A 15,137-nucleotide genomic window follows, 5' to 3' on the forward strand; every position below is an offset into this window, starting at 1 on the left:
CTATGAACAAAGCTAGTGGAGGCAATAGAATTCCAGTTGAGCTATTTCAAATCCTAAAAGATGATCCTGTGAAAGTGCTGCACTCAATATGCCAACAAATTTGGAAACCTCAGCAGTGGCCACAGGACTGGAAAAAGTCAGTTTTCATTACAATCCCAAAGAAAGGCAATGCCAAAGAATGTTCATACTACCACACAATTGCACTCATCTCCCATGCTAGCAAATCAATGCTCAAAATTCTACAAGCCAGGTTTCAACAGTACTTGAAACATGAACTTCCAGATGTTCAAATCAGATTAGAAAAGGCAGAGGGACCAGAGATCAAATTGCCAACATCTGCTGGATCATCAAAAAAGCAAGAGAGTTCCAGAACAATGTTTACTTCTGTTTTATTGACTATGCCAAAGCCTTTGACTGTGTGGATCACAACAAACCGTGGAAAATTCTGAAAGAGATAGGAATACCAGACCACATGACTTGCCTCTTGAGAAATCTGTATGCAAGTCAAGAAGCAACAGTTAGAACTGGACATGGGATGATAGACTGGTTCCAAACTGGGAAAGGAGTACATCAAGGCTGTATATTGTCACCTACTTATTTAACTTACATGCAGAGTACACCATGAGAAATGCTGGGCTGAAGGAAACAAAAGCTGGAATCAAGACTGCTGGGAGAAATATCAATAACCTCAGATATACAGAGGACACCACCCTGATGGTAGAAAGTGAATAAAAACTAAAGAGCTTTTTGATGAAAGTGAAAGAGGAGAGTGAAAAAGTTGGCCTAAAACTCAACATTCAGAAAACAAAGATCATGGTATCTGGTTCCATTACTTCATGGCAAATAGATGGGGAAACAGTGGAAACAGTGACAGACTTTATTTTTGGGGGGCTCCAAAATCACTGCAGATGGTGACTGCAGCCATGAAATTAAAGATGCTTGCTTCTTGGAAGAAAAGTTATGACCAACCTAGACAGCATATTAAAAAGTGGAGACATTAATTTGCCAACAAAAGTTCGTCTGGTCAAAGTTATGGATTTTCCAGCAGTCATGTATGAATGTGAGAGTTGAACTGAAAAGAAACCTGAGCGCTTAAGAATTTATGCTTTTTGGTGCTGGGGAAAATTCTTGAGAGTCCCTTGGACAGCAAAGAGATCCAACCAGTCCATCCTAAAGGAAATTTGTCCCAAATATTCATTGAAAGGACTGATCCTGAAGCTCAAAATCCAATACTTTTCCATACATCAACATAATAATGTAAAGTAAAATAATAATAATAAATAAATTATAAATGGTTAAAAAAAAATCCAATACTTTGGACACCTGATGAGAAGAACTGACTCATTTGAAAAGACCCTGTTGCTGTGAAAGATTGAAGGCAAGAGAAGGAGACAACAGAGGATGAAATGGTTGGATCTTATCACCTACTCACTGAACATGAGTTTGAGTAAACTCCAGGAGTTTGTGATGGACAATGAGGCCTGGTGTGCTGCAGTTCATGGGATCACAAAGATTCAGACATGACTGAGAGACTGAACTGAACTCAACTGAACATAATCAAATTTTGGCCTTCTGTGGTAGCTCAGCTGGTAAAGAATCTGCCTGCAATGCAGGAGATCCTGGTTTGATTCCTTGGTTAATAAGGTCCCCTGGAGAAGGGATAGGCTACCTACTCCAGAATTCTTGGGTGGCTCAGATGGTAAAGAAACCAGCTGCAATGTGGGAGATCTGGGTTTGATCCCTGGGTTGGGAAGTTCCCCTGGAGGAAGGCATGGCAACCCACTTCAGTATTCTTTCCTGGAGAATCCCCATGGATAGAGGACCCTGGTGGACTATAGTCCGTGGTATCACAGAGAGTCAGACACAACTGAGTGACTAAGCACACACAGTAATCATGTTTCATTCTCATTATAAGTAGATACTCTACAATAAGCAATGATGTAAGGATAATACTCAGGAATAGTCCCACATGTCTAACTTGCCATCTACTCTCAAAAGCAAGAGATTTCTACCCCTTCTGTCATAGTACAGTAAAAAGAATAATAGAGTTAATTTTCTATTTGGTCTCGAATTTTTCTCTCTCTTTATTTATATATATATATATATATATATATATATATATTTTGTATTTGTTCAGTTCAGTTCGGTTCAGTTGCTCAGCCTTGTCCGACTCTTTGTGACCCCATGAATCTCAGCATGCCAGGCCTCCCTGTCCATCACCGACTCCCAGAGTTCACCCAGACTCACGTCCATCGAGTCAGTGATGACATCCAGCCATCTCATCCTCTGTCGTACATTTTAATTATTGCTGTTCAGTTACTAAGTGATGTCCAACTCTTTGTGTCCCATGGATGGCAGCATGCCAGGCTCCACCGTCTTTCATTATATCCTTCTCTTTGAGTTTGCTCAAATTTATGTCCACTGACTTGGTGATGGTATCAAACCATCTCATCCTCTAACACCTTCATCTCCATTTGCCTTCAATCTTTCCCAATATTAGGATTTTTCCAGTGAGTTGGCTCTTTCCATCAGGTGGCCAAAGTATTGGAGTTTCAGCTTCAACATCAGTCCTTCCAATGAATATTCAGGTTTGATTTCTGTTGGGTTTTGTTGATTTGATTGCCTTATAGTCCAAGAGACTTTGAAGACTCTTCTCTGGCACCATGATTCAACAGCATCAGTCCTCCAGTGCTCAGCCTTCTTTATGACAAAACTCTCATATCCACACACTACTACTGAAAAAACAGATAAAGTATAGCTTTGATGAGATGGACTTTTGTCTTCAATGTGATGTCTCTGCTTCTTAATATACTGTCTAGTTTTGCAACAGCTTTCCTTCAAAGAATCAAACTTCTTTTAATTTCATGGTTACAGTTACTGTCTGCAGTGATTTTGGAGCCCAAGAAAATAAAAATTTTCACTGTTTTCATGCTTTCTCCTTCTTTTCTTCATTAATGCTTGTAATAGAATAACAACAACAACAACAAAGAAGGTAGCTTCTCTCTATCTTATGCTCCTGGCAGATGTTAGCATCAAACTGTTAATAGAAACATTTCACTTTGAAACCTTAGCAACAACTGCTTTCTTCCTCAATATCTTTCCTTCCTTAAACACTGTCCTCTTGTTCTAGGGCTTTGTTGCTGTTGCCATTCTGTTGCTAAGTCATGTCCAACTCTTTGTTACCCTAGGACTGCAGCATGCCAGGGTTCCTTGTCCTTTACTATCTCGCAAAATTTGCTCACACTCATCTCTGCTTAGTTAACGTTTCCACATGTCTCCTTCTCCTCCTGCCCTCAATCTTTCTCAGAATCAGAGTCTTCTATGGTAAATATACACAATAGAGTATTACTCGGCCATTAAAAAGAATACATTTGAATCAGTTCTAATGAGGTGGATGAAACTGGAGCCTATTATACAGAGTGAAGTAAGCCAGAAATAAAAACACCAATACAGTATACTAACGCATATATATGGAATTTAGAAAGATGGTGACAATAACCCTGTATATGAGACAGCAAAAGAGACACTGATGCATAGAACAGTCTTTTGGACTCTGTAGGAGAGGGAGAGGGTGGGATGATTTGGGAGAATCACACTGAAACATGTATAATATCATATATGAAATGAGTCGCCAGTCCAGGTTCGATGCACGATACTGGATGCTTGGGGCTGGTGCACTGGGACGACCCAGAGGGATGGTATGGGGAGGGAGGAGGGAGGAGGGTTCAGGATAGGGAACACATGTGTACCTGTGGTGGATTCATTTTGATATATGGCAAAACCAATACAGTATTGTAAAGTTAAAAAATTAAAAAAAAAGAATAAATTAAAAGCAATTTCTCATATCAGAAGTATCCACAATTATCTTGATAACTATATAATATATGAATACATCATGGTCCATCATTAAATATTAAAATTTGGAAGAGGTTTTCATTATTATGGAGATATTGTGGTGAAATGTTTTTATATAAATATCTGGTTGCTAGTCTGACTTCCTTAGAAGGAGTCTCAAGAGTAGAATTTTTAGGTAAAAAAAAAAAGAATCAGAGTCTTTTCTAATAAGTCAGCTCTTTGCAGCAGGTGGCCAAATTATTGGAACTTCAGCTTTAGCATCAATCCTTCCAATGAATATTCAGGTTTGAGTTCCTTTAGGATTAACTGGTTTGACCTCCTTGCTTTCCTAGGGACTCTCATGAGTCTTCTCCAGCACAATTTGAAAGCATCAGTTCTTTGGCGCTCACCTTTCTTTATGGTCGAGTTCTCACATTCATACATGACTACTGGAAAAACCATAACTTTGACTAGATGGATCTTTGTTAGCAAAGTGATGTCTCTGTTTTTTAATACACTGTCTAGTTTTGTCATAGCTTTTGTTCCAAGGAGCAAACATCTTTTAATTTCAGAGCTGTAGTCACCATCTGCAGTGATTTGAAGCCTAAGAAAATAAAATCTTTCACTATTTTAATTTTTTCCCCCTCTATTTGCTAAGAAATTTTGGGGCCAGATGCCATGATCTTAGCTGTTTTTTTTTTAATATTTATTGGATTTATTACAATATTTCTTCTGTTTCACGTTTTGTTTTTTTGGTGAGATGCATGTGGTATCTTATCTCCCCAACCAGGAATTGAGCACTCAGCAATTGGAAGGCAAAGTCTTAAACACTGGACCATCACAGTAGTCCTCAATCGTAGTTTTTTGAATGTTGAGTTTTAAGAAAACTTTTTCACTCTTCTCTTTCACCTTCATCAAGAAGCTCTTTAATTCCTCTTCATTTTTTCTGCCATAAGGGTGGTTTTCATCTGCATATCTGAGGTTATTAATATTTTTCCCCACAATCTTGATTCAAGCTAGAGCTTCATCCATCTCAGCATTTCACATGATGTACTCTGCATAAAAGTTAAATAAGCAGGGTGACAATATACAGCCTTGATGTACTCCTTTCCCAATTTGGAACCAGTCTATTGTTCCATGTTTGGTTCTACCTGTTGCTTCTTGACCTGCATACACATTTCTCAGGAGGCAGGTAAGGTGGTCTGATATTCCCATGTTGTTAAGAATTTTTTAGTTTGTTGTGAACCACACAGTCCAAGGGTTTAGTGTAGTCAGTGAAACAGAAGAAGATGTTTTTCTGGAATTCCCTTGCTTTTTATCTGACTCAATGGATGTTGGCAATTTGATCTCTCACTACTCTACCTTTTCTAAGTCCACCTTGTGCATCTGAAAGTTTTAGGGTTTACCTAACATTAGAAACATTAGAAGTGTCTGCTTTCTCAGACAGATAATGCTTAAATTAATTTGAAAGTGAAAGTGAAAGTCACTCAGCTGTGTCTGACTCTTTACAACTCCATGGACTATACAATCCATGAAATTCTCTAGGCCTGAATACTAGAGTGGGTAGCCTATCCCATTTCCAGGGGGTATTCCTGATCCAGGAATTGAACCAGGGTATCCTACCTTGCAGGCAGACTCCTTACCAACTGAACTAACAAGGAAGCCCAATATTAATTTAGATAATCTTGTATTGCAATGAAATAAAAATTTCATAACTCTAAGAAACATATTAAGCTAACGAGTTTCCTTTCAAATATGGATTGCATTAATATTTAGATATTGATCAATCTGCTCTTGATTTCTGCTTATATGCTGTATTTTTCAAATGCTTTTTATTTATTTATTTTTATTAAAGAATAATTGCTTTACAGAATTTTGTTGTTTTCTGTCAAACCTCAATATGAATGAGCCATAGGTACACATATTTCCCCTCCTTTTTGAACCTTCATCCCATCTCCCTCCCCAGTCCACCACTTTAGGTTGATACAGAGACCCTGTTTGAGTTTCCTGAGCCATACAGTGAATTCCCACTGGCTATCTATTTTACATACAGTAATGTAAGTTTCCATGTTACTCTTTCCATACATCTCACCCTCTCTTCCCCTCTCTCCATGTTCATAAATCTATTCTCTATTTCTGTTTCTCCATTGTTGCCTTGTAAATAAATTTTTCAGTAACATTTTTCTAGATTTCATGTATATGTGTTAGAATACAATATTTATCTTTTTCTCTGTGACTTACTTCACTCTGTAAAATAAGTTCTAGGACCATCTATCTCATTAAAACTGACTCAAATGTGTTCCTTTTATGGATGAGTAATATTCCATTGTGTATATGTACAACTACTTCTTTATCCATACATCTGTCGATGGGCATTAGGTTGCTTTCATGTTCTAGCTATTGTACATAGTGCTGCAAAGAACAATGGATACATATGTCTTTTTCAATTTTGGTTCCCTCAAGGTATATGCCTAGGAGTGGGATTGCTGAGTCATATCGTGGTTTTATTCCTAGCTTTTTTTTTTAAGGGATCTCCATACCAACTTCCACTGTGGCTGTATCAATTTACATTCCTACCAACAGTGAAAGAGTGTTCCCTTTTTTCCATACCCTCTTCAGCATGTAATGTTTGTAGACGTTTTGATGATGGCTCTGACTAGTGTGTGGTGATATCTCATTGTAGTTTTGATCTGCATTTCTCTAATAATGAGGAATGTTGAGCATATTTTCATGCTTTTGCTAGCCATCTATATGTCTTCTTTGGAGAAATGTCTGTTTAGGTCTTTTTCCCACTTTTTGATTGGGTTGCTTGTTTTTCTGGTATTGAGTTGTATGAGCTGCTTGTGCATTTTGGAAATTAATCTTTTGTCAGTTGCTTCATTTGCTATTATTTTCTTCCATTTTTGAGGGTTGTCTTTCCCCCTTGCTTATAGTTTCCTTTCCTGTGCAAAAGCTTTTAAGTTTAATCAGGTCCCACTTGTTTACTTTTGTTTTTATTTATGTTACTCTAAGAGCTGGGTCCGAGGAACTAAAAAGCCTCTTGATGAAAGTGAAAGTGGAGAGTGAAAAAGTTGGCTTAAAGCTCAACATTCAGAAAACAAAGCTCATGGCATCCAGTCCCATCACTTCATGGGAAATAGATAGGGAAACAGTGGAAACAGTGTCAGACTTTATTTTTTTGGGCTCCAAAATCACTGCAGATGGTGACTGCAGCCATGAAATTAAAAGACACTTACTCCTTGGAAGGAAAGTTATGACCAACTTAGATAGGATATTCAAAAGCAGAGACATTACTTTGCCAACAAAGGTCGTCTAGTCAAGGCTATGGTTTTTCCAGTGGTCATGTATGGATGTGAGAGTTGGACTGTGAAGAAGGCTGAGCACCGAAGAATTGATGCTTTTGAACTGTGGTGTTGGAGAAGATTCTTGAGAGTCCCTTGGACTGCAAGGAGATCCAACCAGTCCATTCTGAAGGAGATCAGCCCTGGGATTTCTTTGGAAGGAATGATGCTAAAGCTGAAACTCCAGTACTTTGGCCACCTCATGTGAAGAGTTGACTCATTGGAAAAGACTCTGATGCTAGGAGGGATTCGGGGGGCAGGAGGAGAAGGGAATGACAGAGGATGAGACGTCTGGATGGCATCACTGACTCAATGGACGTGAGTCTGGGTGAACTCCAGGAGTTGGTGATGGACAAGGAGGCCTGGCGTGCTGAGATTCATGGGGTCACAAAGAGTCGGACACGACTGAGCGACTGAACTTAAGAGCTGGGTCATAGAGAATCTTGCTTTGATTTATGTCATCGAGTGTTCTGCCTATGTTTCCCTCTAAGAGTTTTACAGTTTCTGTTCTTACAGTTAGGTCTTTAATTAATTTTGAGTTTATCTTTGTGTATGGTGTTGGAAGTGTTCTAATTTCATTCTTTTACATGTAGCTATCCAGTTTCCCCAGCACAATTTATTGAAGAGGCTGTCTTTGCCCCATTGTATATTCTTGCCTCCTTTGTCACAAATAAGGTACCTATAGGTGCATGGGTTTATTTCTGAGCTTTCTATCTTGTTCCATTGGTCTATGTTTCTGTTTTTGTGACAGTACTATTCTGTCTTGAGGACTGTAGGTTTGAAGTGTAATCTGAACTCAGGAAGGTTGATTCCTACAGCTCCATTCTTTCTCAAGGCTGCTTTGGCTATTCAGGTCTTTTGTGTTTCCATATGAATTGTGAAATATTTTGTTCTACTTCTGTGAAAAATGCCATTCGTAATTTAATGGGAATCACATAGATTGCATTTGGTAGTATAGTCATTTTCACAATATTGATTCTTCCTACCTAGGAATATGGAATATATCTCTATCTGTTTATGCCACCTTTGATTTCTTTCATTAGTGTCTTAGAATTTTCTGTGTACAGTTCTCTTGTCTCCCTAGGTAAGTTTCTTCCTACATATTTAATTCTTTTTGTTGCAATGGTGAATGGGCTTAATTCCTTAATTTCTTTTTCTGATTTTCACTGTTAGTATATAGAAATGCAAGTGATTTCTGTGTATTGATTTTGTATCCTGCAACTTTGCTGAATTCACTGATTGGCTCTAGTAATTTTCTGATACTATCTTTAGAGTTTCCTGTGTACAGTATCATTTCATCTGCAAACAGTAAGAGATTTACTTCTTTTCCAATCTGGATTCCTTTTATTTCCTTTTTGTCTTTTATTACTGTAGCTAAGACATCTGGAACTATATTGAATAACAGAGGGGAAGACAAGGGGCACCCTTGTCTTGCTCCTGATCTTAGGGGGAATGCTTTCAGGTTTTTACAAGTGAGAATAATGTTTGTTGTAGTATTATCATATATGGCCTTTACTATGTTGAGTAGACTCCTTCCATTTCCATTTTTTAAAGAATTTTCATCATAAATGGGTGCTGAATTTTGTTAAAGGATTTTTCTGCATCTATTGAGAACATCATATATATATATATATTTATCTTTCAGTTTCCTAATAAGGTGTATAACATTGATTGATTTGCATATATTGAAGAATCCTTGCATTCCTAGGAAAAAACCAAACTAGATCATGGTGCATGAGCTCTTTGATATATTGCTGAATTCTGTTTGCTAAAATTTAGTTGAGGATTTTTACATCTATGTTCATCAGTGATATTGGCCTGTAGTTTTTGTTTCTTGTGTTGTCTTTATAGGTTTTGGTATAAGGGTAATAATGGTGGCCTTTTGAAAGAGTATTAGATGGATAGGCATTAGCTTTCTCTAAATGTTTGATATAATTTTATTGTGAAGCCATCTTTTCCTGGGCTTTTGTTTTTTGGGAGATTTTTGATCACAGCTTCAATTTCATTGCTTGTGATTGGTTGTTCATAATTTATATTTTTTCCTGGTTCAGTCTTCGAAGATTGAACTTTTCTAAGAATCTGTCCATTTCTTCTAGGCTATCTATTATATTGCCATATGGTTGTTCATAATAATCTCTTATAATCCTTTGTATTTCTGCATTATCTGTTGTAGCCTCTCCTTTTTAATTTCTAATTTTGTTGATTTGATTCTTCTCTCTTTTTGCTTAATGAGTCTGGCTAAAGGTTTGTCAATTTCATTTATCTTCTCAAAGAACCAGCTTTTAGTTTTATTAACCTTTCCTACTGTTTCTCTCATTTCTTTTTCAGTTATTTCTGGTTGTATCCTTATGATTTGTTGTCTTAGGTATAAAGTTAGGTTGTCTAGTCAATGTTTTTCTTGTTTCTTGAGGTAGGATTGTCTTGCTATAAACTGCTTTTACTGCATCTCATATGTTTTGAGTTGTCATGTTTTCATTGTCATTTGTTTCTAGAAATTTTTTTATTTCCATTTTGATTTCTTCAGTAACCTGTTGGTTATTTAGAAATGTGTTGTTTAATCTCCATGTGTTTGTGTTTCTTACTTTTTTTTTTTTTTTAAATTCGTGTCTAGTCTCATAGCACTGTGGTCAGAGAAGATGCTTGATATGACTTCAGTTTTCTTAAATTTACTGAGGCTTGATTTGTGGCCCAAGATGTGGTTTCTCCTGGAGAATGTTCCATGTGCACTTGAGGAGAAGCAGTATTCTTCTGCATTTGGATGGAATGTCCTGAAGATATTAGTGAGATCCATCTCATCTAATGTTTCATTTAAGACATGTTTCCTTATTACTTTTCTGTTTTAATGATCTGTCCATTGGTGTGAATGGGGTGCTAGAGTCTCCTATTATTTTTGTGTTACTGTCAGTTTATCCTTTTACGTCTTTTAATGTTTGTCTTATGTATTTATTGGGGTGCTCTTATGTTGAGTGCATAGATATTTACAATTGTTATGTATTCTTGGATTGATCCTTTGATCATTATGTAGTGTCCTTCTATAACTCTTGTAATATTCTTTATTTTAAGGTCTATTTTTTCTGATATGAGGATTGTTACTTCAGCTTTCTTTTGCTTCCCATTTGCATGGAATATATTTTTCCATCTTCTCACTTTCAGTCTATATGTATCTTTAGGTCTGAAGTGGGTTTCATGTAGACAGCATATATATAGGTCTTGCTTTTGTATCCATTCAACCAGTCTGTGTCTTTTGGTCACAACATTTAATCCATTTACAATTTAAAGTAATTGTTGATACATATGTTCTTATTGCCATTTTCTTAATTGCTTGGGGTTGATTTTGTAGATCTTTTTTCTTCTCTTATATTTCTTGACTATATAAGTCCCTTTAACATTTGTTGTAAAGCTAGTTTGGTGGTACTGGATTCTCTTAACTTTTGCTTTCTGAAAAGCTTTTTGTTTCTCCATCAATTTTGAATGAGATCCTTGCTGGGTACAGTAATCTTGATTGTAGATTTTTCCCTTTCAATATATCCTGCCATTCCCTTCTGGCCTGCAGAGCTTTTGCTGAAAGATCAACAGTTAAGCTTATGGGGTTTCTCTTGTATGTTACTTGGTCCTTCTCCCTTGCTGCTTTTAATATTCTTTCTTTGTGTTTAGTCTTTGTTAGTTTGATTAGCATGTGTCTTGGTGTGTTTCTACTTGGATTTATCCTGTATGGGACTCTTTGCACCTCTTTGATTTGATTGACCTTTTCCTTTTCCATATTGTGGAAGTTTTCAACAATAATCTCTTCAAACATTTCCTCATACCCTTTCTTTTTCTCTTCTTCTTCTGGGACTCCGATAATTTGAATGTTGGGGCATTTGATATTGCCCCAGAGGTCTTTGAGACTATCCTCAGTTCTTTTCATTCTTTTTACTTTATTCTGCTCTTCAGAAGTTATTTCCACCATTTTATCTTCCAGCTCACTGATTCTTTCTTCTGCTTCACAAATTCTGCTATTGGTTCCTTCTAGAGTATTTTTAATTTCAGTAAATGTGTTGTTTGTCAAGTGGGGAATAAATCAATGAAAACAAAAAAATAACAAATATGCTGAGAGGAAAGGTAAGAAAGGAAAGAAAGAAAGAATAGATATGCAAACTTAAATAGAGGTAGATGAAGAAGATTTATATACAGTAAAGGTTAACTGCAGGGGAAAGAACAGTAGGAAAGGCACACAAAGGAGTAAATGTAAAAAAAAAATAGGTTTAAAAATTAAAATTATAAAAAATAGAAAAGAAAAAAATGGAAGAAAAAAGAAAAAGGGGGGGGAAATGGAAAACTGCACAGAACTGCAAAAGCTCAATGTAGAGACAGAGGTTTATAACAACAATAAAAAAGTGTGACTGAATATACACATATACACATGTACATAGGCACCCATAAACAAAATCAAAACAACCCAACAAAAATAAAGTACAATAGACTGATCCAATGGACAAAAGAAACCAAAATTTATATTTACCAGAACAAAACAAACTAAAGCACAAACTGGAAATCAAAACTAAAGCAAGGTGCTGATTGGGGAATAAAGCAATGAAAATAAAACTAGCAAATATATTGAGAGGACAGGAGAGAAGGAAAGGAGAGACTAGATATGCAAAGTTAAATAGAGGTAGATAAAGAAGATTTATTTACATTAAAGATTAACTGCAAAGGGAAAAGAACAGTAAGAGAAGCAAACAAAGGAAAAATATAGAAAAAAAATAGATTTAAAAAATTAAAATTAAAATAGAGAAAAGAAAAAAAGAAAACTCCACAGAATTGCAAAAGCCCAACATAGAGGCAAAGGCATATAACAACAAAAAAATGTGACTGAGGAGAAAAAAAAAAAGCTCAAAATATCAATTGGATTTCATAGTGCCAATTAAATCAACAACTACAACAGAGCGGGGAACAAAAGGAAAAAAAGAGAAAAAATCCAAAAGAACCTACAGAACAAGTCAAAGCATAAGAATAATAAATGCTTTTCTCCAGTCACTGCTACAGAGTCCTTTCCCTCACTGGAAGTCACAGTCCACCCTACCTGCCTAGAATGCCCTCCAACACTGTGCTTATCTTTGGACTTGCTGTGGGGGTAGCTCTGATTCCAATCTTGTTCTACTCCTGTGTATTCCTGCCTCTAATGTCCATAGCTATCCAAATTATTGCATTTTCTGTTGTGGGAGCTCTCAATGACCTTTTATATATTTCATAGACAGAGTCTGCCTAGTTGATTGTGTAGATTTAATCCGTAGCTTGTGCAGCTGTTGGGAAGATTTTGGGTCTTCTTCCTTAGCCACACTGTCCCTGGGTTTCAATTGTGGTTTTATTTCCACCTCTACATGTGGGTTTGTCCCCTGGGGTTTGCTCCTGAGGTTGCCCTGGAGGGCTTGGATTTGCCCCTGACAGGGGCAAGTGTGGAGGTGGTACAGCTGCTTGGGTCACAGGGGTTCTGGCAGCACCAGGTGCTCAGGGAAATTGGCATCTTGGAAACATGGTGCTCTAAAAGCATATGGTAGCCAGTATTGGCAAATTAGCTCCCATATTTTTGCCTGGAGACCCAACCTTCCTAACAGAGAAGCCTGGCAGGCCATAGTCTACAGGCTCTCAAAAAGTTGGACGCTAAAGCGACCCTGCATGCATAGACTCAAGACATTTTTTTTTTTTTTTTTTTTTTTGCCTGTGGCAGCTCTGTCCCAGTGAAAGTTGAGCGTGAAGGTGGTGCAGACGCTTGGCTTGTGGGGACCCTGGAGGCACCTAGTGTGGAGGGACATAGACTGCCTCCACTGCAGGAGTCATGGCCCTATCAGAGTCTTTTCTCAAGCTTCTTGTAGCTGGCAATCAGAAGGCCTCTTTGGGCAGTCTCCATAGTTCTGCCCATTCAGGCACTTAGAGGGCTCCCTTGCCTGGGATCCTTCCATGTTATTTGGCACATCAGGCACTTATAAGGGCACCCTGGGTGGGGGTCCTACTCTGTAGTTCAGAGCATCAGTCACTTAAAGGAGCACCCTTGGTGGGGTCCTACTCTGTAGTTTGGTGTGTCAGGTGTTTGATGGGCCATCCTCTCTATTGTTCAGCTGCTGGTGCTGGCCTATTGGGGGATAGAGGGTATGGTGATGACTCCACCCCCTATACATGACTCAGCTGTATCGCCTTTCTTCCATGACTGCCTGGCTTTCCTCCACTGGCATTTCCCACCATGATCTCCTCCCTCACATCCCCTTAATCTGTCTCCCCACAGTCAATAGCAGCCATCATCCTGGGATTGCTCCACAACCCCTAAAGTCCAGTTCCCAGCCCTGTGACAAGGGATCAGGGCTCCTGTCTGGGGTATGTATGGCTGCAGCAAAGACTGTGATTCTCATTCCTTTTAGGCTGCCACAGATAAGCTGTTTCACTCTCAGCCTTAAATGTTTCTCTTCTCACTCAGAAAATTGCCCCGCTGTGAGGATTGGACCCCTGCTTCAGTTTCCCCACCTGCTGAGGGGAGGTCCAGTCCTACTAACACTCCTGTTTTTCCCTTTAGTTCCTTTGTCCTACCAAGTTTTGTGTGGCTCTCTGTATTCTTTCCCACTGGTCAGTTACTCCTGTCTGCTCTCAGCTGGTGTTCTGATGGACTTCTGTGTCTGAAGGTGTATTCCTGATGTATCCGTGGAGAGAGATGTACTTCACATACACTGACTCCCTAACCATCTTGTTCCCTCCTGTGCTTTTCAATTGTTTAAAACCTTTGTGAACTCTACAAATGAATGTCTCTTTATAAAAGAGGACTTGACCTTTGAGAAATTGCCAATGGTTTGGGTGAGGCTATGTAGGTAATCTCTGAAGATGAACCTCTGAAATAACATTTGGACAAGTTTGCAAAGTCCAGGAGGTATAATTGATTGTGGAATCATGATCTAAGAGGGGGAAAATAATAGTTAACTGGTTATTTTAAGTCACCTGTCATGTTGGCACTATGCAACCTAGTTTTTAAAAGGAAAAAGGGGGGGGCATGAAAATTTGATACTTGAAAATATTAGTTTCATATCCATAATCTCTCTGCACCATTTTTCTAGGAGCCCTATCACCCTTAACTCTCTTCACTGCACCTTCGACAGAACACAGCAGGACTCAGAATCTCAGATCTCATAAAGGAGATAATTTAGGGAGGATTACTAATAAAACTATCACATATTTTCCCTCTATAACTGAACTCTTTGCCTTGCTTGTTTATTACCACCAAGGGAAAGAAATTTTAAGAATGTGGCAAAAGAAGGACCTAATAACATTTGCTAACTGTATTAAGACTATGTTTATATATTGTACAGTGTAAAAATTAAAGATACTCATTTATCTTTTGACATGAGTTTTCATATAGCATTCTCTATATTGTAAATATGATATTAGAAAAGTAAATATGATATTAGGGGAACAAAATCCTAGATAGTCAAAACTGCCAAGTAAAATCAAGCAGTCAAAAGCTGTACTCTGGAAAGGCTATTAAAAGTAAATATTTTTGCCATGGGATATGCCTTCTGTTTAAGAAATTTACAATTTTGAGTTATATGTAAGAATGCATACCAATACAGCTGTATTATACAAATATAATGTTTAATTTTATATTTTAAATCATGTCATTAATTTATTTGTATATATGTTATGCTTTAGCCCATGAAAACTTTCACATAGAATTAAACTTGAATGTACCAATAAAGGTTAAAAGTAAATGAGGTTTTCTGTAAAAGTCTAGCTTTGATGAACAGTATACAAATTATTCCAAGATATTTAATTAAATCTATTGCAGCCATGAAATTAAAAGACGCTTTCTCCTTGGGAGGAAAGTTATGACCAACTTAGATAGCATATTCAAAAGCAGAGACATTACTTTGCCAACAAAGGTCCATCTAGTCAAGGCTATGGTTTTTCCTGTGGTCATGTATGGATGTGAGAGTTGGACTGTGA

The sequence above is a fragment of the Bos indicus genome, chromosome 12 (assembly GCF_029378745.1).
Source record: "Bos indicus isolate NIAB-ARS_2022 breed Sahiwal x Tharparkar chromosome 12, NIAB-ARS_B.indTharparkar_mat_pri_1.0, whole genome shotgun sequence".
In the NCBI taxonomy this organism is placed as follows: Eukaryota; Metazoa; Chordata; class Mammalia; order Artiodactyla; family Bovidae; genus Bos; species Bos indicus.